Genomic DNA, 27605 nt, shown 5'->3' on the forward strand with positions numbered 1-27605 from the left:
AAATGAAAGATGGAATAGTAGATGGACTGAATGTGACTGTAGAAATTGACGTTAAAAAACAAAACTGTATAGCTTGTTGTGAGGGCAAACAAACACGATTACCGTTTCCACAGCAAGGTAAAATGGTTTTCATTTATTTTATTAAAACAAAAAGTGAAGTTTTTAATAATTGTTTTATGAATTTTAAAAGTATGGCTGAAAACCAGAAGGGTGTTCATATAAAAACTCTGCGAAGTGACAATGGTGGAGAATTTTGTTCAAAAGAATTTGAAAGATATTTAAGTGTAAATGGTATTATACATTAAAAAACCAATCCCTACACTCCTGAACAAAATGGAGTATCTGAACGTTTGAATAGGGCAATTGTAGAAAAGGCAAAGTGTCTTTTGTTTGATGCCAATCTTAAGAATGTTTTTTGGGCTGAAGCTTTAAACACAGCTGTTTACTTAAAAAATAGATCTTTGGCTTCTAGTTAAAACAAAACACCGTTTGAAATGTGGACAGATAGTAAACCTGATGTTAGTGGCCTTCGAATATTTGGCAGCAATGTGATGGTACATGTTTCAAAAGAAAAATGGTCAAAGTGGGAGAAAAAGGCTATTTTGCACATTTTAGTAGGATATACTGAAAATACAAAAGGATACAGGGTGTATAATCGAACCACCAAAGAAATTATAGTAAGCAGAGATGTACAAATTATGGAAGACACAAAAAAGTTTGAAGTAATTCATTTTGATTTAAAAGATGAACATGAGGCAAAAGAAAGTCTAGTTTCAGTGGGGGAACAAAACAAAGATAATGTTGAAACTGAGTCTAAAGATAATGATAACATTTTTGGTGACGAAGAATCTAGTTACTATGAAGAAGATAACTTCAGTGATAAAGACTTTGAAGTGCCCAATTTACCTGAAACATTACAAGTACACAGAAAGTCAGAACGAGTAACAAAAAGAAAAGACTTTAGTGAATATGTTACATATATGTGTGCGAAGACAAGTGACATATAGGTATGATGTGCCGTTCACAGTCTCGTAGGCATTACAACGTCCTGATGGAGCAAAGTGGAGAGAAGCCATGATGGATGAAATCCAATCTTTCCGTAACAACAATGCATGGGATGTGGTAGATGTGCCGGAAAATGGTAGTGTAATTGATAATAAGTGGGTGTTGAAGTTAAAGTGTAATAGCGAAAATAAAGTTACATATCGCGCAAAATTAATGGCTAGGGGTTTTAATCAAAGAGAATATCTAGACTATACAGAAACTTTTGCTCCAGTAATAAGACATTCCTCTTTAAGATTGCTATTTTCACTTTCTGTAAAATTAGGTTTGGATATTACTCATTTAGACGTTAAAATAGCATTTCTAATGGTAATTTGAAAGAGAAAATATACATTCAATCACCAGTGGATTTTGATTTAGCAGGTAACAAAAAATGTTTAAAATTAAATAAGGCTATTTATGGGCTTAAACAGTCTTCTAGGGCTTGGAATTATGAAGTAAAAATTGTTTTGGAAAATATTAATTATAAGAAATCAAAACATGAACCTTGTATCTGTATAAAAAGAGAAAATAATACAATTACAGTTGTAGCAGTATATGTAGATGATTTCTTTGTTTTCAAATGATGAAAGTGAAACAAGGAGACTAAAAAATGAGCTAAAAAGTAAATTTGTTATTAAAGATTTGAACAGAATTAAGGAATTTTTAGGTATGCAAATAAATTTTGATCCAAATAAAGGTTATATTGCTTTGAACCAGAAAAACTATATTATCCAGTTGTTAAAGAGATTTAACATGAGTGATGTCAAAGGAGTTAAAACTCCAATTGAACCAAAGTTATCTTTAACAATGGATGATAGTAACAATTGTATTAGAGATAAATTTTCTTATCAGAGGCTAATTGGTAGTTTAATGTATTTATCTGTTTTAACCAGACCAGATATATCATTTGCAGTCAGTTTTATGAGTCAATTTAACAATGTATATAATGAATCTCATTGGAAATGTGCAAAAAGAGTATTAAGGTATTTAAAAGACACTATTAATAAAATTATTCTCTGATTTACTCAAAAAATGATTCAGAATTGTAAGGTTTTGTAGATGCTGATTGTACAAGCAATACATTAGATCGAAGATCATTTACTGGGTATGTATTTAATCTTTGTTGCTCTGCAATATCTTGGCAAAGTGCAAAATAAAGAACAGTAGCTTTATCTAGCTGCGAGGCAGAATATATGGCCTTGTCAGAGGCTGCTAAAGAGGCTGTTTTTCTTAGGGGTTTGCTAAGTGATTTGATTGAAAAAAACTGAATGTATTACTTTATTTAATGATAATAAAAGTGCATTAAATTTATCAGCAAATCCTATTTATCATAAAAGAGGTAAGCTATCATTTTTGAGAGACCTAATATCTGACACGATCATTAATGTAAAATGTATGCCTACTGATGTGCCAGCTGATGTGTTAACTAAGGGTTTCGTTGCTGAAAAACTGCAGAGATTATTAAAACTGTTAGGTATAGGAAACCTGTAGAAATTTTGTTTTATTGATAAGTGGGGGTGTTTAAATATTGATATCAACTAAACAAAATTTAAATATTAGGGCTATATGTCATTTACAGTAAGTTAAGGTTGGTACGATGTAAACTGTCATTTGTATTTACTTTTGGCACAAAATAAAGTTATTCTTTACTGTATACTCTACTGGTTCATTTCATTTAAAAGTTTTAACATAATCATAATAAATTATAATAAATTTTGTGGTTTAAAAAAGTGTTTTATTGTTAGATAAAAAAATATATACCTATATAATAACATATATTTAGTATAAACATAACCAATGTAATGACGCCGCATTATCGTCACAGACATACATATTAACAATAAGTAGTGTGGCAAATGGGTTCAGTTCCCTCAGTGATCAGAAACGAATGAGAAAAAAAAAGTGATCCCGTAAAATAATTTCATGCAAATATAATTTCTGTTCACCTAAACTTTGATTTGGAAAATACAACAGACAACAGTACAACAATGTTGCACTTAAATCAATTAGAAAGATAAAAACTGTACTATTTTCTTGTTCAAATATAATAAATATTAACTGAAGAAAATTCCATCGTCAACTCTTTCTTTGTGTTGTACGAAATCTAGCGATTTTATCTCAAGTTCTGTTGTTTCACTAAGTATAAATAATATAAAAAAAATCGAACGGAAACGTGTTATCATGTTAAGTCTCGATTATAATGTTTGTTAATATAACAACTATTTAAAATTTTTATCATAAATGCGTGCAATGGCATATAAATATACACCAAAGTAATAAGTGTTTAATTTATATTAGCAATAAAAATAAAATACCAGAAATAATGTATTAAACAAACCGTATAAATGATATTTTTAACTCTATTTAAGTAGTATCTGACGTGGTTATATGTTGATTTTGATATTTGAAATATGTACTTAGTCTATATAAACTTTATTTTAAAATTGATATACACACAACTCAAAAATTTCAGCCCATTGTTAAGTTTTACTGATTAATATGGGATGGGTATTGTTTGTATACGAGTATATCTAATTTCTTTATTATCTTATCATAAAAATGAAAAGAAGATAGAGTTTATTTTAAATTAATTGATTTTATTGTTAAATTAAAATTTTTTGACATATATGTCATACTAGTGACATTATTCATCTGGGCGTGATAACGTACGGTAGGTGACCCAAATAAGACCATGGCCCTAATAAGGCCAACAGCTTTTATTTCTAAAAGTACCAACACTGGACAGATGAGCGCAGCACCAGTCAATGGGCTGTATTTGGAGATAAAGTTTTAATTATTAAACTAACTTAAATTTATTCATCAAAACTGCTAAGTGGTATACATATTTCAATACGAGTGTGGAAAAATTTAAGTTCCTTGTAAATGAAACTGTGAAGTAGAAATGAAGATGAGAATAACAATGGATAACGTTTCCTTCGATATATTTAATAATAACCTCTTTCAGCTTGAAGTTACTTTAAACCAGAGGTAATCAGACTTTTAATGTCTGTGATCAACACAAAATACTTAGAAGACTAAATCAAAACCTCCTTTCCTTAAATTCTTTATTTCCTTTCAATGTCACGGCTATCTACGAGTAGTAGCGGCCGCTTTCAAGTAGCTGTCTTACCAAGCGAACGGATGAAGAGAATACTGCTAGGGTCTTGGTTCCTGCTTGTCTTAAGAGGCGACTGATGGGATGGAATGAGCCGTCAATCAAGGTGTCTAGACCGCATAAACGCACGCAGGTCAAGATCTGTCTTACTTAAATTCATGTAAGTACAGTAGAATGTAGAATATAGAAAATGGGGCGGCCAATAGAGCCTGATACACTGCGACCTTTGCAGATCTATTGTGTTTCCCCCTTATTTTAAAGCACTTCATCTAGCTTGGTCCTCTTAATGAGACTCAACAGCCTTGATAGTGGCCTTTTCATGTAGCCTGGTGCTTCCGGTTTTTCCTCTCCGAGTTCTAGAAACCGCATTCGTGCGAGACCCTCGCAATGGCACAGAACGTGTAGAGCGGTTTCCTCTTCTTCCAGACAGAAACGACAGGTGTCCTCTTCTGTCAGGCCTATGAGACTCAAGTGTCTATTGAGTCTACAGTGCCCAGTGAGCAGACCCACTATCATTCTGACAGTCCTGCGTCTGTGCGAAAGTAAGTCTGCTGTAAATTTAGCCGAATGTCCTTTGATGAACTGTTTGGCCTGCCTCTGTCCTGGTTAGTTGTTCCACCACTCAAGAGACTTCTGTTGCACCCATTTGTGTATGGCTGCCCTTTTTATCGTATTTGCGATTCCAAAGAAGGGTTTCGGACCAACCAGTGGCGTAGATGCGCCTTCTCGGGCCAATTCATCGGCCCTCTCGTTGCCACGATGACCCTTATGTCCCGGCACCCAGGCAAGTGTCAACCTGTTTTGACTTTCCACCTGAGAGAGGACATCCAAACAGTTCCATACCAGCCATGAATCGACCTGTACCGAACTGAGAGCCTTTAGAGCCGCTTGACTATCCGAATAGATAACGATGGAGTCGTTATCTACATTTCGGCCGATTAGTTCCATAGCGCACCTGTGTATAGCAGCTAATTCGGCTTGAAATACGGTCGCGTATGTTCCTAGACATACCCGGACTTCCGTCCTTGGTTTTATGCCATATATTCCAGCCCCCGTACCTGTTTCCTTTTTGGAGCCGTCCGTATACCATATTGAGTTTGTTGTTAGCGGCGGACCAGTTTCCCAGTCCTCTCTTTTTGGTATTGTAATTTGAAAATTTTTGTTAAAACTATACCTCGTAACCATTCGGTCTACAGGCATTCCTAGAACGGGGTCTGCCTTTATGTCCTGGTATAGCCTTAAGTTATCAGCTCCCTGCATCATACTTATTGGAGCTTGGCATTGGATCAACCGATGTACTGTTGATCTGGCTTCACTCTGTATGTATATATGCAGAGATGGTAGGTTTAGCAGAACTTCTAGCGCGTCCGTTGGGGCTGTTCTCATGGCTCCTGTAACACTCAAGCATGCAAACCTTTGTGTGCTACTGAGCAATCGAATCGCCCCGGACTGTTGCGTTTTGTTCCACCACGCCACATGTAAGTACAGTAATGTGGCCATCGTTTGAGTTGTCGGTGGTCGGTATGGGGGCTGCTAGAAGCGAAACATTTTACTTCTTTTCTTTGCACTCATTTTGGGTTTTAAATATTACTATTTTACATAGAAATTCTACTTATCGTAACTGAATAAAGACTGACATAATACTCCGTCGCTGCAGTTTATTACTCTCTAAAACAGGCATTAGAGAACAATCGGTATCATTCTCAGAACGTCGCGCGGAAGCATTGCCTCAGAAGTCTGGTATATTTCGACCAGGGTCTCGGTAACTTTGAATTCATTGGCGATTAACTTCAGAAGCTGTTGCGATCGAACGGCACCGCATAAAATTCTATATATGATATGGCCTATCTTGATGTGTGGAATTGAGATCTGGTTACTTAAAGTAGGAAAATTGAATCTTGTGGATGTTTTCGAAATGTAATGTTTTAGAAAATTGCTCAGATTTCCATGTTCACGTTACAAAAAAGTCCTAAAAAGAACCTTCTTCTTCGTAACGTTGGCTATAACCATTGCAAATTCGTCTCTATCTTCTGCTCTTCTTAAGAGCGTCTGTGTGTTTAACCCGGTCTAGTTGCAAATGTTTTTCAGCCAGGATATTTGTCGTCTACCAGGACCCATTTTTCCTTCGATTTTACCCTTTATAATCAACTGCAACAACTCGTACTTATCATTTCTAAGTATGTGCCCCAAATATGCTGTCTTTCGCCTTTTAATGCTGGTCAACAGTTCTCTGTGTCTTCCCATTTCGTTCGTAATATGATCGGTCCATGGTATCTTCAAAATTTCAACAAAAAGCCATATCTCAAAAGCTTCCAGTTTTCTCATTAAGTCAACCCTAACAGTCCAGGCTTCAACACCATAAAGAAGAATAGAGTAGATATAACATTTTACCATCCGATGTCGGATTTGCAGATTGAGTCTTTGGTTACTCAGAAATTTCCTCATCTTCAAAAATGCTGCTCTTCATTGCTCTATTCTTGAGCGAATTTCTGATTTCGAATTCAGATCTTCCGTAATCCAGATTCCTAAGTATTTCATTTTGTCCAGTTGCTCAATATCTTCATTTTTTATCTGGGTCCTTGTAATGACTTTGCCTCTCTTACTGATAACCATGGTTTTTGTTTTCTTTATGTTTATTGTTAAACCAAACTATTCCCCAGTATCACAAATTGTGTTTAGTAACGTCTGCAGGTCTGTCTCACTTTTAGCGATAATGACTGTATCGTCAGCATAACAGATGTTATTTATATTTTCACCATATTTATCTTGATCCCTTCTGTACAGTTTTCAGGTGCTTGTGTAAATAACTCTTCGGAATATATATTAAATAGTAATGGTGAAAGTACAGGGCCCTGTCTCACTGCTCTACTTATCTGTTGCGCATCCGTGCTATTTTTATCTAATGTTACCACAGCCTGTTGGTTCCAATAGAGATTTCTCACTATGTTAATGTCATTTTTGTCGAGTCCTTTTCTCTTTAGACATTCCATGAGAATGTTATGTTTAACTTTGTCGAAAGCTTTCTCATAGTCTATAAACGAAACGAAAAGATCTTTTTGTTGGTCTCAACATTTTTGGGCAAGAGTTGTGAAATTATACAGATCTTCCACTGTTCCGAAGCCGTTATGAAAGCCATACTGTCTATTACTCATATCCGCTTCGCACTTTCTGAATATTCTTGCATGTATAATCTTTAAAAATGTTTTTAATAAGTGTGCCATTAAGCTGATTAATCTATAGTCATTACAGTGTTTGGGATTCTTGGTTTTTGGTAGCGGAACAAAGGCCGATAGCAGCCATTCTGTAGGGATTTCGCCAGATTTGTATATGTTGTTAAAGAGTAGTTATTGCACTTAAATTGTCTTCGTCTATAAGTTTAATCAGCTCGATACAAACTTCATCTTGCCCAGGTGATCTGCCAGATTTTGAGTTGTTTATAGCACGTTGGACTTCAGATTTTAATATTATTGGAGCTTCCTCGTTATCAATTTGTGTTGGTTCCGTTCGTGTGTCCATGAAAACATCTTCAATATACTTAGTCCATATTTGTTTTATTTTAATTGGGTTATTAATAGGTTTATTGTTTTTAGGTGTATTTGTTCGTGATTTTCCAGATAATTCTTTCACTTTTTTATGTAAATTATAAAGATCACGCTTTTTCTGCAATTCTTCCACTTCGGTGCAAAAAGGAAACCATTTTACAAAAATTTTAAAAAGAACCAATTTTACAAAAAGATCTAATACATATGTCATTCAGCAGAGAATATTTTATACTTGAGCCATATTCTAAGAAATAACAAAAATGAAGGTATTACATGTCATTTCAATGGGTAAAGGTCCAAGAGGACTTGGTTGAAAGAAATATTAATCATATATATATATATATATATATATATATATATATATATATATATATATATATATATATATATATATATATATATATATGTATGTATGTATGTATGTATGTATATAGAAAGAAAGACAATCTGCTGAATTTCCGAGTCCCATAATAACAAATTCGGGAAGATATAGAATGTAGAAAAAGCCAATTGTTTTCTTATCCCTTGTTATATTGTTATATGAAAGATAAAATATCTTAAATCTGCTTTTTTAGAATGATACGTAACTAAAAAATAATACCACAATAGTCACAATAAACACCCGCCAACTAAAAATAGATATTAACTTACTGAATATTTTTCATCTTAAATTAGAATCAATAACAAAGAAATGGAGGATTTGTACCTAAAAGTAGCTCACACCGGATAGACAGTTTCCTCCCTTCGAATTTATGCGTATTTTTAGAACTTACGTTCATTTTTTTTGTTAGTTTACATTAAGGCCACGGTGTGGTGTTTATGACCTACGTTATGAATTAAAATCAAGCAACCGAGTGCGCCAAACCTCTGACTTTCTTTGATTATGGATAAACTATGGAGTATAAAAAAATGTTTCAAACGAAACTGATGTATATCAAAGACGTCTATATTTTAAAATTATTTTTGATTATACAGGGTCAGTCAGAACAACGGAATGAACCAAAGTTTTGAATGCTTTACATTTTGAATGTATTTTTTTAAGAATATGAACAGTTGTATAAAGTTTTTTAGGTCTAAAGTTAGGTCTGTGGATTAGGTTTTTAAGAAAATAAAAATGTATTAATACACAAAATTTAATATGTTTGAAATAGGGCCACAAAATATACAGCGTGATCACTATTTTGAAATTCACAATTTTCTAATTTTTTTTATGGGCTTTGGATTGTTTGACTCAGTTTTTTTATATTAAACACCCCGTATATGAGTACAGTTGTCACTTGTTATTCCGACAGGTATGGGACCAATGGAGTGTCGGATTACCAAAAGTGTCTGGATTACCGAAAGTGATTATATATTGCAATGCTTGCAGCGAAATTTAATTCCGGAGTAAGCTCCTCAATCGGATCTCCGGGAGGAGCAGTTACAAGTACTTACATAGGTACATCGAACGTGAAAACCATGTCACAGGAAGGTAAAATCCATAATGCAATACAAGAAATGGCACACATGAAATTAAATATTCTGGGAATAAGCAAAATGCGTTGGCCATCGTGGAACACCGCGTTTACTATTCTGGAACATATAACGGCAAACATGAATTGGGTGTCGGTATTATATTGACAAAAGAAGTGGCAAAATCTGTTGACAACTTCATCCCAATCTCAGTGAGGGTGATGCTCATACAACTAAAAGCAAGACCAATCGACATCAATATAATTCAAGTGTAAGCACCTACAACAGAAGGAACAGAAGAAGAGATAGAAGAACTATACCATAGCATTAATCAAGTCGCAACAAGGTTAAAAAAGCAAGATCTAATAATTGTCATTGGTGACTTCAACGCCAAAGTTGGGGCCAGCAAAAGATCACTGCAGTTAGACCATTTGATCTAGGAAACCGGAACGATCGGGGGGATACGAAATATTTAATGAAATATACAAGGCAAGAAAAATACCAGTAGAGTGGCTCAATTCGGAGTTCGTAGCATTTTCCAAAAAACCAGGAGCAAAATTTTGTGAAGATTATAGGACCATAAGCCTAATGAGCCATCTGCTAAAGCTGTTTTTAAAAGTCATCCACAAAAGAATTTACCGGAAATGCGAGGAACAAATTGTGCCCAATCAGTTTGGATTTGTGAACGCCGTTGGTACGAGGGAAGCTTTATTTGGCGTGCAGGTATTGTTTCAAAAATATAGAGATGTTAGCTGTAATGTTTTTGCATGCCTGATTGACTACAAGAAGGCTTTCGATAGAGTCAAGCATGAACAAATGATGGAAGTACTGAAGAGGACAGATATTGACGGAAAAGACTTAAAAATAATAGCTAACCTGTATTGGAATCAATCAGCGGTGCTCCGAATAGATGGAAAATATACAGATCAGGTCAAAATCTTAACTAGAGTGAGACAGGGGTGCATACTGTCACCACTGATATTCAATCTGTACTCAGAGCACAGTTTTGAAGAGGCTCTAAAAGATATTGATGAAGGCATCTCAATAAATGGAGTCAAGCTTAATAACCTGCGGTATGCAGATTATAAAATAGTGTTTTCCAATACCATAGAAGGGCTGCAAAACGTAATGAACAAAATAACGGAAACTAGTAGAAGATATGGACTGGATATAAACACCAGCAAAACCAAGCTAATGATCATCAGCAAGGAAAACATAACTGGAGCAAATCTGTATGTGAACCAACCTTGACTATGAGCTCTGTGTTTAAGAGCCATGAGCTCACCCTAGAAACAAAAATAAGGCTCCTTAAATGTTATGTGTGCTCAGTACTTCTGTACGGAGTAGAAACGTGAACATGGAAGGCGGAAACTCTAACAAAACTTCAGGCTTTTGAGCTATGGTTATACAGAAAGATCCTGAAGATACCATGGACAGACAAAGTAATTTGGTAAACTTTGTGAAGGGCCGTAAGCTGCAGTACTTGGGACATATAATGAGAAATCAAGGCAGATACGAGCTACTTCAATGCATTTTGCAAGGTAAAATTGAAGGAAAAAGGACCCCAGGACGAAGAAGAATAATCTGGCTTGCTAACCTGAGAGCATGGTATAGAAAGACCTCAACAGAGCTATTCCCTATAGCAACCAACAAAGGCATCATAGCCAGAATGATCGCCAACGGACAGGCACCCTAAGAAGAATAAGATTATATATTTGGCATTGTTTTGCTAGAAGTAGCCTACAATATTCTTAAATTTTATGAGTAAAATGAAACACCCATTACGTCTAACTAAAACATGTTTATTAAAAGAAATATGGAAGCTAAAAAATTTAATGTACATCCAGTGTGTAAATATAAACATTAATAACTAAGGTAGATTGATTATGGACGTATGTAAATACATACTGTGCTCACACTTTGAAGAAAATTTTAATTGTCTTTTGCTTTTTCTTGTTTAGACAGTTTTTCATTGCTTGTTCTTGAATCTCACTTAACGTCAACATTTTTGTCATATGCTCTCTTCTCACACCAACATTTTAAAGTGTTTGCAGCCAATATAGCATTATCACAGTGATGGTGAAATCAGATTCTGTGAGTTCTTTAATTATTTCTTCATCTGTTAAGTCAACATTGAGATTGCCATATAAAATCCACGCTTGTAAAGCTTTCACTTCATTCTGATGAATGAGTCATATCGTAGCAAATTTGAAGGGCAGCATCTAGCATAACTTGCACAGGTTGGTTATTGGATTCTTTGTTAACTTCTATTGGAAGGAGTGTGTTGTTGGGCCAAATATTCTTCCACGATTTAATCAGTGTAGTCAGCTTGCCTTGCTGTCAGGCAAACGCAGCTTTGATAATTGCATCTTTGATGTTAAAGTTTTTCAAAATTGAAGTGATATCAGCATTAGGTATCCACAAAGAGTTGTTTTTTGTAGTGTGCCTTGAGAGTTTTAATAACGTTTTGATCCATGGGATGAATCAATGCAGTAGTATTTTTCGGTAAGCACATTGCCTCAGTATCTTTCACTGGGTGTTTATTTTTTTAGCTCATCTTTAACTTGTGGGATAAAGCTGTGCTTGAGAGAAAGAGAGAGAGAGACAGGAGAGTACCAATCCAGAAAAACTACTTTTTTCACCCAGGCACGGCTTTGCCACATGTACGTAATTGGTAGCTTTTCAATTTTAACATTTTTGAAGTCACGAGGTTTTTTGGCCTTACCCAAGATTGGCAATTTTACGAGTGACAAATGTCTTTATTGGAAGTTGCTGCCAGTTTAGACCGGTTTCATCGGCGTTATAAAGTTGTTCAGGAATTTGGTCTAATTTGGTGATCTTTTTGTTTAAAATCTGAATATATTCAGATATCTCAGACTCATCTGCACTTAACTTCTCTCCACTCATCTGCAAAAATCGTATTCCGTTCTGTTTTTTGAAGTTTTCGAACCAACCTTGACTAGCACGAAAATCAGTTTTTTTGTTAATTCCCGATAAAAAAAAACTGAGCATTATTTTTTAAAATGTCACCTGAAATAGAAGCTTGTCTGCTTCGTTCTTTCTTAAACCAGATGTGCAGAGCTTCTTTAACATCAGGAAATTTACTGATTTTAAAGGTTTTACTGTCCTTAGAATCATTCTCTACAGATTTCATAAAATTTTTGATATCGTCTTTGTTTTTCATAATACCGTACACTGTAGCTCGTCCAATATCATAGAATCTAGATATCGCAGTTGGAGTTTCACGACAGTCGCTCCCATTTATCTTTTAGAGTCAGCGTTTTGTGCTCTCGTTTTGAACCTGTGCTCTCCATTGAACCCATAGAACCAAACTGCTCACGGAAAACACACGAAATGAAGCATCCGTTAAGACTGGAATTTATGTCGCGACAGGTTTCAGTACAAGCAGACACGTCGGCGAACTTGCGGGAGACATGTCGGTCTACCGAGCGTATCAGATTGCAAAACGTCGGAGTATCAAGGGTGAACTGTATTATATTTTGTAGCAAACATCACTTCTTTTGATATTTACGTTTTTACGTACCTAGCATGTTTCGTTTGGTAGATATTTAGAGAACTACAGATTTTATGTTTTTTGCAGATTTTTTATTAATAAATTTCGTTTACATGCTGAAATATAATAAACAAAAATCATAAAAATATGCTTTCAAACAAAAAACTTTAAATGTATCTGTCGAAATATTAATTAAAATAAAAAGTATCTACTTGTGTCACAAAAGATGGTAATATTGTTATAGTTGCATATTTGTATCAAATTTTTATATTTTAAATATGAATTTTTCAACTGAAGAATTGCTGGACATGACATTTGTATCGGACCAATGCCTTAGAAACTGTTTACTAGCTTTAAACGTGTGTAAGCAGATACATCTGCGCAGAAGACATCCTATAAAAATTTTTTATCAAAATCGGTTTTAGTGGTGGAAATGGATTTCGAGTTATGGTACATTTAATAGACAAAGAATAAGGTAAAAAAATATTCACCCATTTAAAATTTGGGTGCAACAGGAATTAAATGAAAATGATTTTCAAAGAAGAATGAATTTTTGTATGTGGGCGAAAGAAATTAAGTCGAAATGTAGATTTTTTGGAAAATATTTTATTTCTTTAAAAATCGACATTTCATCGCGATAGGTTCGTTGACAGACATAATTTTCACTATTACCGATGAAAATCTACTTATTTCGAGTTACGTCCCGGAATAGGTGGTCGTTGAATATTTGGGGAGGCATTGTTGGACAATATGTTACTGGATCTTATTTTTCCAAACGGTTACTGACAATAAGTATCATAGGGTTTTAACAGACGAGTTGCCTGGCTCGTTAGATGATTTTCACTAATTATACGAATAATATAGTTTGGCGCACCCTGTATAAATAGAGACTGTTTTAGGGTGACGTTTTAGGTTCAATATTTTCTGTTTCTTCTTCTTCTAATATCGCTACAACCCTTTGTGAGTCTTGGCCTGCTTAACAATGTTCTTCCATTCTGCCCTGTCGGATACTTTCCTTCGCCACTGCCTGATGTTCATGGTTTTAAGATCCCTCTCTACGTCGTCTATCCATCTTTTACGGGGCCTTCCTCTTGTTCTGTTTCCTTGGGGCTTCCATCTCTGGACTACTTTTACAGCTCGATTATCTGGCATTCTTTCTAGGTGACCAAGCCAGTTTAGTCTTTGTGATTTTACAAATCTGACAATATCTGCGCTCTGCATTAGTTCATCCAGCTCGTGGTTCATTTTAATTCTCCACGAACTATCGCTGCATTGGGTTGGTCCAAATATCTTCCTTAGTATTTTGCGCTCAAATATTCTTAGTTGATTTTCATCAGTGGTTGAGAGGGTCCACGTTTCACATCCATATGTGACCACTGGTCTAATTACTGTTTTATAGATTCTCAGCTTAGACTCACGATTCAGTAACTTACTTTTCATTAAGTCTTTGTATGCATAAAAGCACTTATTACCGCTAAGAATCCGTGCTTGTATTTCTTGACTAATGTTGTTGTTGTCATTTATTATTGAGCCTAGGTAGGGAAAAGTGGAGGCATATTTGTAGGTATGGTTGTCTACCTTCAGATTCTCATGTTCATTCGATTTTGTGCACTCCATATATTTTGTTTTGTTTTCATTTATATATAGACCAAACGTAGCAGCTTCTCGTTTCAGTTCTATGACTTTTTCGCTCAATACCCTTTTGTTGCGGCTTATTATGGCAACATCATCCGCATATGCACATATTTGCATAGATCTTGTATTAATACAGCCGTTTACATCCAGTTTTCTAACAACAGCTTCTAAAGTTAGATTAAAAAGTGTTGTTGATAAGGCATCCCCTTGTCTAACTCCATTTTCAATATCAAAGGCCTGCGTCATATCTCCATCTATTCTCACCATAGCTTTGGAACCCTCCAGAGTCATTCGTATAAGTTTAACCAACTTATTGGGTATCCCTAACATAGATAGTTGATTTAACATCTTTTGTCGATCTACTCCATCAAACGCCTGTTTGAAATCGATATACAAGTTGTAAATAGGTATGTTATATTCAACACATTTTTCATGTATACCTCTTAACATATGTATTTGGTCTATAGTTGACCTCTTTGGTCTGAAGCCACATTGGTATTCACCAATAATCTCCTCCGAAAACGATTCCAGGCGGCTATATATAATTCCTGATAATATCTTGTAGATGACATTTAAAACTAACAGAAAATATTTTCTGTTTACTATCTACATATATGAACCCCTTGTTAGATGATCCCAGAAACACAATGCGACGATCCTGTAGTCACATTGAGATATCTCAATAGCATCACGTGTTTATCAAGATCAAAATTTTACACATATAATCTTGAATAATATCCGTTATACTTCTAAAATGTTTAAGAGCACCTGGTTGTATTTTGCACAATAATTACAAAAACCCCGCCAATTCCTAGTATTATGAACGTTTGTTTTGATTACAATGAATATTTTGATGTTGTGGTTTAACCTCAATCCTTGTCCGGTGACTGTTTGTAATAATCTAATAATAAGTATTTCTGTGTCAAGTTCACATGAAAAAATAACTTATAAAGTACTTCACTTATAAGAAATGTTTACTATTTCAAAGAGACGTATACTATGTAGGACATATCTGGGAGAAGGAATTGAAAATGATCCACAGAAGATTTCAGTTATTAAAGATTGGCTTAACCAGAAAACAAAACGGAAATTAGAAGTTTTCTTAGACACTGTTCATATTACCGAAAATGTATTAACAATTTTGGCCCCATTGCAAAGCCTCTTAGGCCAGAAGGGTAAGTTGCTCGGTGGATAGAGAGACTCCAATAGTATAACTTTGATGTAGTACATCAAATACAGCGTCTCCATAACAATGCCGATTTTTTCTCTAGGCAACCCTGTTTGGAATTACAATGCCTGTACTGTAAAAGAAGATGAAGAGAATGTAATCTAAGACGTAAGTCTTCAGTTACCTCTTGTCTTCTTAAAGTATCAGCAAGAACCGTCACTACCTGACAATGGCAAGTGTGACCTTGCCGAAACGTCGTCAAAATAATGGTTTTTCTCAAAACCAAAATTATTCAACGCGGAGTCAAACCCGGAAAACCACAGAAAGGATATATATATATATATATATATATATATATATATCCTTTCATATATCCCTATATATATATATATATATATATATATATATATATATATATATATATCCCTATATTATCATATATATATATATATATAATATATATATATATATATATATATATATATGATAATTACTAATTACTGTCACTCGACACTAAGGAGTAGGCAGATTGAGACCTCAGTGCCGAGAGACAGTTCTTGTATTTATACAGAACACGATACTGGTACGTCTCGAGTGAGGGGAGTAGGTAGATTAAGACCCCGAACTCGAACGGAACCGTATCATCACTCTTGAAAATGGCTCCAAAATGGGCGCCGAAACGTCGCGTCGAGTTTTAAATTCTCAACGCGGTTCTTCCAGAGAACTTAGTAATTTTCATTCATCTGACCGCGGAAATTTATCCGAACATATATATATATATATATATATATATATATATATATATATATATATATATATATATATATATATATATATATATATATATATATACGTATATTTTATAAAGATATACTTAACTGCACAATAACGGGGAATACGTCTCCATTTAAATGTTAAATACATATTATCATTAAACATACCGATAATATCGCATTTAATTTATGCTCCAAATCTTCTGTTATTATAATTTATTTAAAAATGTAATAAAAAGCTATTTAACAGAATCTTTGGTAAAATATAAGAGCAAAACGAAATGGAGCATGCCAGTACTCGGCATTGATGTGGTTCAATGTTATATTCATAGGAAATCGCAATAACCTGAGTGCATTTTCATTTACAGTACTTATTGATTTTAAAGCTTTTGTAGTTTTTACGATTCTTAGACATAAATCATTCTTAAAAACATCTTCAAAACATTGAAGGACGTCGCAACTACAAATAAATAATTTGTAATACTCAAAAAAAAGTATCCACGCTCAATATGTGTGATATGTTGTCGTCTTTTATTGTTCTTTTCTACTTTTACGAGTAGATCATTGTTCTGGTTAGACAAATAACCTTGAGTAACCAGAAAATGTCTTAATATCCGTATTACCTGTTCATTAAAATTGTTAAACATTTAACAAAATATATCCCGAATTTTATATCCTATTCCTAAAATATATATTTTCACTTATGCAGTGAACACCCAATAAAATTTCATTAAAATACATTTTTTTTAAATCTCATAAATATTATCTTCTTCTTCTTTTGGTGCTTATTCGTTTCGAATATTGGTGATCATTCATATAATTATTTTATTAACTGCTGCTTTAAATAGATTAGTTGTTGTGGAGAACCAGAATATCCAGAACCAGAATAATGGTTAAAAAACCTGAGGAGGTTTCCATACGAGTGTTTAGGACCCATCTATCCGAGGTGTCTTGGTTGAACTGAGTAGGCAGCACTGCTTAACCTCAGTTGGAACGGTCGACATTACACATTGATTCATCACAGCAACCCATCTGGCCAGCGTGGTGAAATGTGGCTAAAACCTCTAGAAAACAAAACAGAGTCGATTTTAACAGAGACACGGAAGGTACCCCAAGTGGGTAAGAATTTTTTTCCACAATCCCACACCGATACAATGGACTGCCCCAAGGATTCAGGGAGGGGGACAAGTCGACATTGTAGGAGTAGAAGAACAACACACAACTCAATTTAGCAACATATAATATTCGTTCCATGGCAAAAGTTAAACATTCTACGATCTAGTAGAGGAATTGTGGAACATAACTTGGGACATAATGAGACTATCAAAAGTTAAGAGAAAAGAAGGGTATGTGGATTTACATTCAAGCAATAGGCTCTACTATAAAGGCAAGAAAGGCAAAACTTATGGTGGTGTAGGTTTCTTAATCAATAAAAAGAAGAAACCAGAGAGAAACAAACCAAAATAAAGATTGTGCAGGTTTATACTTCAACTTAAAAAATAACTGATGATGAAATAACTATTTTTTATGAAGACCTTAAAAAAGTTATAGACGACAACAAAGAACCTAAAATAATAATAATGGAAGATTTTAACGTCAAAATTATACGAAAGATTGAAGACTCTGAAAACAAGATTGGAAATTTCGCATTCGGCAGAAGAAACACAAGGGGAAAAACATTTTCTAACCAGAAATTCTTGGAACAAGAAAACATGTATGCTATGAATACCTTTTACAAAAAGAAATCAAACATAAAGTGGGCATGAATCGCACCTAATGGAACTACCAAAAATGAAATAGACTATTTTCTCTCAACTAACAAAAGAGTATTTAAATTTTACAAATAAAAGGCAGACATCTTCTTCTTCTTGTAGTGCCTGTCCGTTTCGGATGTTGGCGACCATCATGGCAATCTGTATTTTACAAACTGCTGCTCTAAAAAGATTTGTGAATATTGTGTTGAACCACTACGTAGATTTTTCAGCCAGGAAATCCTTCGCCTTCCTGGTCATCGTTTTCCTTCTACTTTTCCTTGTAGAATTAATTGCAGCAACCAATATCTTTCGCTGTTCCTTATGATGTGATAAGGTATTCGATTTTGGCTGTTTTTATTGTGGATAACAACTCTTTTGTCCTTTTTGTATTCTTAACAAAACGTCCTGATTAATAGCGTGGTCGGTATAGGATATCTTCAGGATTCGACAATAAAGCCACATTTTGAAAGCCTCAATTTTCTTGCAGGTAGCGTCTGTGAGAGTCTACGACTCAACTCCGTACAACAGTATAGGAAACATATAACATCGTAGTAACCTGATTTTTATGGGTACTGATAAATCATGGCAATCATGTTCTAATTTTCATTGACGTTCGTCCCAAGTTAGGTGTTTGCTTTTACTCTTTCTATTGATTGACTATTCACACTAATTCTTTTAATTTGCCCTTCCTTCTTAGAGAAGCACAGTTTTTTATTAAATGTTGCCCGCTTTCGCTCTTAGAGCATCTTCAGGAGCATTTCGTCAAAAATCGTTGGCTATCCAGCGCATGAATGAACTTTTAAATACATCTACACAAAAACTAACACTAGACAAAGGACAAACAGTTTATCAATTGTTTCGATGCTACATTGTGGGCATCGGCAAGAGACACTCGGTCTACTACGATAGTACAACTAGACGAAAGTACAAATCCCAGCGCCTTTAGGAGAGAAGTTCGACAAGGCGGCCAAAGCTGTTTAATCTAGTCTTAGAAGACGTCTTTAAAAACTACAAACTACTAAAAATGGACTATAGAAGGCTAAGAAGAAGAAGAAGAAGAGACACAGTAAATACCGCCTGCACCAATTCATTCTCCATCCAACTCTTGAATGCAAAATCTGCGTTAGTCGTCGAAATCTATCCAACAAGATCTCCGCAACAAGATACGAATTGCCATGTTAATAGCCCACATCCGCAATGAATAAGGAACAAGAAGTCAATTAGAAATCTATAATATAAAAATGAATCGCAAAATGTGTTGGTAAGCGCATAACTCAACAACGCATGGACCAATCTTAACAATTCTTTTTTTAAAATGTTCCTTAAAGTCTAAGGATGGTTTTTACGGCAAGAAAAATTCGAATAATTTCAGAGAAAACCCTAAAACAGCCCTTTTCTTTTTCCCATACAAATATTTTCTAACTAAATGTAGAGTCAATTTGAACTTTATTGTACATTGACATTTCCCAGAAAACATTAATACAGTTATTACTTAGAAATAGATCTGCAATGATCTTTTTTCCATAAATAAATAAAATCTTTTATAAATAAATAAATAAATAAAAATAAAATTTTTCCATAGATCTTTTTCCCATACAAATATTTTCTAACTAAATGTAGAGTCAATTTGAACTTTATTGCTATTCAATAAAGTTTATATTAAATTACTAGCGGACCCGACAGACTTCGTTCTGTCAAATAGATTTGGAATGTGGCAGTTTATTTCTTTAATTCTCCTGATTAGAACCGTCTCCATGATTATAGGGCGGTGTGAGGGTCAGCTCGGGTGACCTAAGTATCTTCGCTTCCACGAATTTTGGCCACCCTTTTGGACCCACTAAAAATACCGACTGGGATGTTTGCCATAGGACTTCAAACTAAGAGGGGAACTTAAGGTTCAAACCTGATTGAAAAATAATCTAAAGGGATAGTGGGAACCTAAAGGTGATAAATATTTATAAAGTGGACAATGCTTCAATGACAAAACATAGACGTAATTAATTATTTATTATTATTATTATTATTATTAACATAGGGTTAATAACCGATGTAATGAAGAATAATGAAATAAAACGTATATAAGTATTTTTAGTAATCGCTTTATTATAAATCAAGTGAATCATAATTATTAACAAAAATCTGTTTTATTTTTATTACAGTGCTTTATGATATACAATGTTTTTTCTTTGATTACCTGGTGAATATACAAACAAATCTGATGGTTTTCCAACACGGGAACAGGTAAGATCTACGGAGCAATCATAACCCATTTGGTGGTGCAATGATTTTATTAGCAGGAGATTATCGTCAAACATTGCCAGTGATTCCACGATCAACGCCAGCTAATGAACTCAATGCATGTTTAAAGTCCTCCAATTTGTGGAAACAGGTCAAGGTATTACACTTAAGCAAGAATATGCGTGTCGAGTTGCAAGATGACCAATCTAAACAACTCATTGACATTGGTAACGGCAAATTTCCTATAGACACCTTGACTGGTTGCATTAAATTTCCTCAAAGTTTTTGTCAGTTAACTTGATCAAAAGATGAACTTATTCAGAAGGTGTTTCCAGATGTTGCTCAAAATTAAAGAAACCATGATTGATCGAGCGAACGGCCTATATTGGCTGCTAAAAACATAGATGTAAATAAATTAAATTTCAAAACTCAAGAACAAATTACAGGCGAATTGAGGATATATAAATCAGTTGATTCGGCTACTAACCAAGATGATGTCGTTAACTATCCGCCTGAATTTTTAAACTCGCTGGATTTACCAGGATTGCCACCTCACAATCTTCAATTAAAGGTTGGATCTGTAGTTATTGTTGAGAAATATCAACCAACCGCGTCTTTGCAACGGCACACGGTTAGCGATAAAAAATTATTGAACAACGTGATAGAAGCAACTATACTGAAAGGAAAGTATAAAGGAAAAGACGTTTTGATACCACGCATCCCAATGATTTCGACTGATGTACCATTTGAATTTAAACGACTACAGTTTCCAGTGCGGCTTGCTTTTGCTATGCCCATAAATAAATCTCAGGGGCAATCATTAGGTGTTTGTGGTATTAATCTAGAAAACCCATGTTTATTACATAGTCAATTGTATGTTGCCTGTTCCCGTGTTGGAAAACCATCAGATTTGTTTGTATATTTATCAGGTAATCAAACAAAAAACATTGTATATCATAAAGCACTATAATAAAAAAAAACAGATTTTTGTTAATAATTATGATTCACTTGATTTATAATAAAGCCATTACTGAAAATACTTATATACGTCTTATTTCATTATTCTTTATTACATCGGTTATTAACCCTATGTTAATAATAATAATAATAATAATAATAATACATAATTAATTATCTCTATGTTTTGTCATCGAAGCACCCACTTTGTAAATATTTGTCGCCTTTAGGTTCCCACTATCCCTTTAGATTATTTTTCAATCAGATTTGAACCTTAAGTTCCCCTCTTAGTTTGAAGCCCTCTGGCAGATATCTCAGTCCGGGTTTTTAGTGGGTCCAAAAGGGTGGCCAAAGTTCTGGAAGCGAAGATACTTAGGTCACCCGAGCTGACCCTCACACACCGCCCTATCATCATGGTGACGGTTCTGTTCAGGAGAATTAAAGAAATAAACTGCCATATTCCAAATCTATTTGACAGAACGAAGTCTGTCGGGTCCGCTAGTTAATAAATAAATAAAGTATAAATATTACAGAAGCAATCAAATAAATGGAGGACCTCATAGTTTTGACATGTAAGTAGGATGAAGGATAAAGGATGAGTTAATTTATATTTAAATGGGAATAAGCCACAATTAAAGGTTAAAATACGTTTATTGACGTTTCAATTTCCACTTCGGAAATCGTTCTCAAAATACAAACATTAGTAAATTAAACAAATTTTGTTTTTTGTTACTTATTAAAAAATTCTTCTAATAATTTAATTTTATCTGACTCATCTATATTGACAATTCAGACATACCTTATACATTTTAAAGTAGACGACTTTAAAATGATATTGCCAATATTGTTGAGTTGCGTTCCTGGGACGACTTTACTTATAAGATAGTTCATTCGATTACATGAAATCAACTTTAACTTGAGTTGAGAATATCCGTCAGAAAAGATCATAACATGTAATTCGTCTTTAAAAAGACAAATACATGCCATGATGACAGTAAAATTCTCCTGTTAGTGATTCCATAGTAAATTATGAGGGAAAAACCAGGAAAAAAACCTCATAATACTATCCCGACATGGTAAGTATTTGATCGTGCATTTAGTTTACCTTCAATAAACACCAAATTCCGATTTTATATGTTTGTTATTTAAAAAACATAAATGATGTATTCTCTATATGTTACTGACTTACCAATACTGGTATTTTCCTTTTAATAACTTCCTCTTTCAATATGGGTAACCAGATCCTACTACATTCTGCCGAGGAATTCGCGACACAATTGGTCTCATTTAGCATAATTAGAGCCGCTTCTTTATTATATGTCGGGATAGTATTATGAGGTTTTTTTCCTGGTTTTTCCCTCATAATTTACTATGGAATCACTAACAGGAGAATTTTACTGTCATCATGGCATGTATTTGTCTTTTTAAAGACGAATTACATGTTATGATCTTTTCTGACGGATATTCTCAAGTTAAAGTTGATTTCATGTAATCGAATGAACTATCTTATAAGTAAAGTCGTCCCAGGAACGCAACTCAACAATATTGGCAATATCATTTTAAAGTCTTCTACTTTAAAATGTATAAGATATGTCTGAATTGTCAATATAGATGAGTCAGATAAAATTAAATTATTAGAAGAATTTTTTCACTAAGTAACAAAAAACAAAATTTGTTTAATTTACTAATGTTTGTATTTTGAGAACGATTTCCGAAGTGGAAATTGAAACGTCAATAAACGTATTTTAACCTTTAATTGTGGCTTATTCCCATTTAAATATAAATTAATTTAAAATGCCACAAGAAAATAGCTTCAGAACAATAAAGGATGAGAGAAGAAATCACTCACGTACATTCTGAAACACGAAAGAAGTGGATCTTGCTATGCAAGGAAAAGGGTGATTGGAAATATGAAGATTAAAATACTGGCAAGAGCCAGCGCATTAAGAAATCCGTAATGGAATTATGAAAAATTGCATATCAGATGAAAGGTTGACTTTAAATAAATAACCGGAAATTAGTGGTAACAATTTTTAGATAAAAAAAATGTAACATGATAAAAAAGAGATTTATGTTTAGCAGTTCGAAGGCCATTTAAATATGATAATATTATTAAGAGAGATGGGCTAAGATAGTTTGTAAGATTAACACATAAATTAATGTCTACATTTCAATATCGCTGCTTACATTGGTTATTTACCTCATTTTCTGCCGTTAAAGGTTTCCAAATATATTAATTTTAAATGATGTTATCTTCTAATGGTTCGTGAGACTTATATTTCGTATATAGTCGTGAATCTAACTATTTCTGTATAATATTTGAGGAAATATTATACAGAATTAAAAAGAAAAAGTTTACAACAAAAAAAGATATTTGTTATTACTGAGCCCATGATTATGTTACAGAAAAATCAAAACGTAATATACTAAATAAAACTTTAAATGAAAGTACTCGAATCTTTTGAAACATCAGATTATTTTAAAAATAAACATTTGTGGGGAAATTAAAAGTTAAAAATATAAAATGTATTATACTGACCTTTCAGACTATCAGGAAAAATGCACAGATATTTAAATGAGCTATAGTTGCATGAATTTACACAAACACCACAATATAAAACCCACTTCTAACCACAACACTTCCATTATGCACAATCGTCAACAATAAAACCTTTTTCAATTGTTTTGGCTAATGATTTCACGACCAATTAGGCACCCAACATGGGATGAAATACTACTAGACAGGCACTGTTGATTTAGTAAAATAAATACGTCTTTTTACATTTAATAAATGTTTATAGAAATATGACAATCCGCGTTGATAGGGGCTTCACACGCGAAAGAGCATTTTCATTTTGAAAAAACGCGTAGCAGGTATATGTGACAGCACACCGCAGGAGTTGCGAAGACACCAGTTGAGGGATGCTTCGAGGCTGATCGCAGTGTGGATGGCTGGAGTTCTCCGAAGCGCGACAAGAAGTAAAAGTAAAGCACAATGAGTATTGCAATCGGCTGCGTCGATGTCTGTAGTCGACTGTTTTTTCGCGGCCGCCTCACTGAAATTGAGTCCCTTGCGGAAGTTCACTTCCGTTTTTTGGTGATATACTGGTAGTTCGTAGTTTGTGTGCACTGTTTTAGATTTGGAAGATAGAATGAAGTTTGACAATACACTGGAAAAAGTGCGACAATATCTACAAGAACTGAAAAAAATATAATTGACAATTTCTTTTTAAGTCCTAAATTTTTGCAGACGTTTCATGCGTTTGCGTTTTAAAATTAATCCTACAGTGTTAACCCAATATTTGGATCTGGCCGTGATAATTATTAATAAAATTCATACTAGAACCAAAATGAGAATCTCATGATCAATGAAGTCTCAATAATAGCTAATATGGGGCTAATACCATTAACTGTATGGTTTTCGAAACAATCATTCTGAGTATTTTATTAAAAAATCTCTTATAGTGTGTTTTTTGATGTTTGACAGCTATTATTCTCTTCTTCCTTATATTCTGCTGTCGTAGAATGGATATCTTTAAGTTTATTCTAACCTTGAAACATAACAAAATGAAAAACTCACAGAAGACACAAGAAACCTATTGCAAAAAAGGGAAAAAGAAAGATAAGCACATAATAAAAATAAAAATAAAAACATTTATTGCCCTAATAATATTTACATTTCACACTTAATTTATTTCAACTTAAGATATCCTAGCCTTCTTTCTTCTTGACGTCCCGCTATTACACCGCTTGATGTTGGTTTTCTTCCTCTCGGACCTTGAATTTTTCTGTCATTGACTCCCTGGCTTCTTCTTCTGTAGATACTTGTTTTTGGCATCGTACCTACTTTCCTAATTGGTTATCTTCGGCAACCACCCAGCTAGGCCCTGATCAGATGGTCGATCAGTCTATGAGTTGTTCTGAACATCCTATGGGTCCGATTTTTCGCCAGGATGTCTCTGGTCTTAAGGAGTCTTCTTGTGACTTGGTGGAAGAAGTATCTTGTCCTTTTCTCAGCCACTTCCCTCAGTGGTGTGTACTGGAGCCTTTCTTTAATGGTTGCGTTTGTTATCCGTTCTTACCATGTTGATCCATCGATGATCCTATAGCATGATGTTTTTGTTGCTTCGAGCTTCTTCCAGTTGTACTCCGCGATGGAACTCCAAACTGGGACAGCGTACAGCATAACCGATCTAACGTAGGCCTGGTAAAATTGAATCTTCTTGGCCGTCGATAGTGGACTGGACCTAAAAATATAAGGAAGTATTAGTTTTTTAGCAGCGTTTGCTTTTATCTTGGTTTTTTGGGTGTGTAACTTGAAGTTTAGTCTTCTGTCGAGGTGGACTCCTAGGTACTTGACTGATTCTCCTGATTGGATCCTGTTTCCTCCTACTGTAATTTCGGTCACTGGTGAATTCGTCTCCTGGGTGAACATAATGAATTGTATCTTCTCTGCGTTGATTTTGATCTCCCATTTTTCGGTGTATTCCGTGATTTTTCCAAGGTGATTTTATGTTTTGGACTATTCTTCTATTATCCTTTCCTGTTGCATATATCGCCGTATCATCTGCGTAAAGGGCTGTCGATGTTCTTGAATCTGTTGGTAAATCTGAAACAAAAATGTTATATAAAATGGGCGAGAGTATACTACCCTGAGGAGTTCCTTCTTGAATTTCTTGGAGCATCGACGTCTTTTGGTCAGCTGAAACTTGAAATGTTCTATTAGTTCAATATGTGTCACACATATTAACTAAATAACAGGGCAATCTAGCTCTGTATATCTTGTATATTAGTGCCTTCTTCCAGACCGTGTCATGTGCCTTCTCGATGTCTAGGATGGCCATTCCTGTTCTCTGTTGAATCTTATCTTCGTGTCGCTGATGACTCTTCCTAGCTAGAGTTCGCAGTTTCTACCTCTTTTGAATCCGAATTGGTCCTCCTGAATGATTCTTCTTCTTTCAATGTGTTTCATCAGTCTTCTATAGATTATTTTTTCCAGAACTTTTCCTAGTGTTTCCAGTAGTAATATTGGCCTATAGCTTTCCGGTCTTCTTTCATCTTTTCTTGGTTTGAGTAGAGGGATGATCTTGGCGTATTTACACTTACTTGGAAAGTGTCCTTTTTCCAAGCAGTACTTAAAGATATAGTACAGCTGTATTATAATTTTCTTTGGTAGTTCCTTGAGGGCGATGTTCTTGTATTCCTTCTGATCCTGGAGCTCTGCTTCCTTCTAATCTTCTAATGATTTTTGCGACTTCTGTTGGGTTGGTTTAGTCTTCTTCCTCTACTAAAAACTCGTTTCTTATTTTGGTCCTTTCGTATAAAGATAAGCACATAGCAGAGCTAGAAAATTTAACTATGCAGTACTCGCATGGGATACCAGCATATCCCACTTGCCGCAAAACCGCGCATGCGTTCTTATACAGCGCATGTGATACACGCTATTGGCGGTTGTACTGAAAGTGCCGATATATCGTTGTTTCCTTCTTCTTTATCTTCCTCTTTATAAGCAATTCTGCTTGTTCATTGGCGGATTAATACTTGTATGCAAGGTTGTCACTCCATCTTTTGCGCGGTCGTCCGATACTTCTTCTGCCGATTGGTGACTTATCCCTTGCTATTTTGACGCTCCGTTCGGCTCGCGGAGATAAGAATACGGTCGAGGTGAGAGGGCCCTGCCTGTCGTAAGAGGCGACTAATGGGTAGGAATCGAGAGGTGGAGAGCCGTCGCTTGAGGTGTCGGGTTTGTAGAAACGCACACGGACGCTTAGGCGTCACGGTCACCGGTCTACACTCCTAGTATCCGAAACGAGACTCTCGGGGACCACTCTACTCTCATTCCAAGAGAACCAAGCGAGGTTGAACGAGCTGGGTCCGTACACACCTCTTTTGGCCTTACACCATCAATCGTGGTGTCGGTGTCCCGGCACGTACCCGCCTGAAGATTTAAGAGTGGTAGAGGAGAGATCCTCGGCGGCGACCTGTCTACGTGCGAGGTGGAAATTTCTCTGCCTGCGTCACCTGTCCGCCTGTGGGAGAAGATAACGGATAGGTTAGGTAATCGCAACACAGGTACTACGGGGGAGGTGGAGCCCCACGACACGTGCCTTGTGTACGTGACGTGCCACTTTCATTTTGGTGTCGCACTCGTAGGGCCAGTGGAGGCGCTAACGGTCGTATGCCGAAAGACCAGGTAGACGGGGGTTCTGCCAAAATTTATTTTGAAGGGCACAAAGCTTAGAAATGATATTTTGACGACACGGATCTTCTCCATTCTGCTTATGTGGTCATTGAATTCTCTTTTCTATTTTGTGTCCATTCATTTATACACTGTACGTTAGATTTTCTTCTAATGTCTTCGCTTCTCTTTCGATCTCTCAGAGTATTTCCTGTAATTCTTCTCAGTACTCTCA

At 34.9% G+C, this 27605-nt stretch overlaps 1 protein-coding gene across 1 annotated transcript in view; it reads right to left on the bottom strand.

The window, feature by feature from the left end:
• LOC140447362 (uncharacterized) overlaps positions 1-24271 on the bottom strand; it is a 97029-nt gene extending 72758 nt beyond the window's left edge. Inside the window, exon 1 of the mRNA XM_072539970.1 lies at positions 23732-24271. The gene's annotated coding sequence lies outside the window, so the exon portion shown is untranslated. The remainder of the gene's footprint in view (positions 1-23731) is intronic.
• Positions 24272-27605: the final 3334 nt, after the last annotated feature.

Source organism: Diabrotica undecimpunctata, chromosome 8, assembly GCF_040954645.1.
Source record: "Diabrotica undecimpunctata isolate CICGRU chromosome 8, icDiaUnde3, whole genome shotgun sequence".
NCBI classification, from domain to species: Eukaryota; Metazoa; Arthropoda; class Insecta; order Coleoptera; family Chrysomelidae; genus Diabrotica; species Diabrotica undecimpunctata.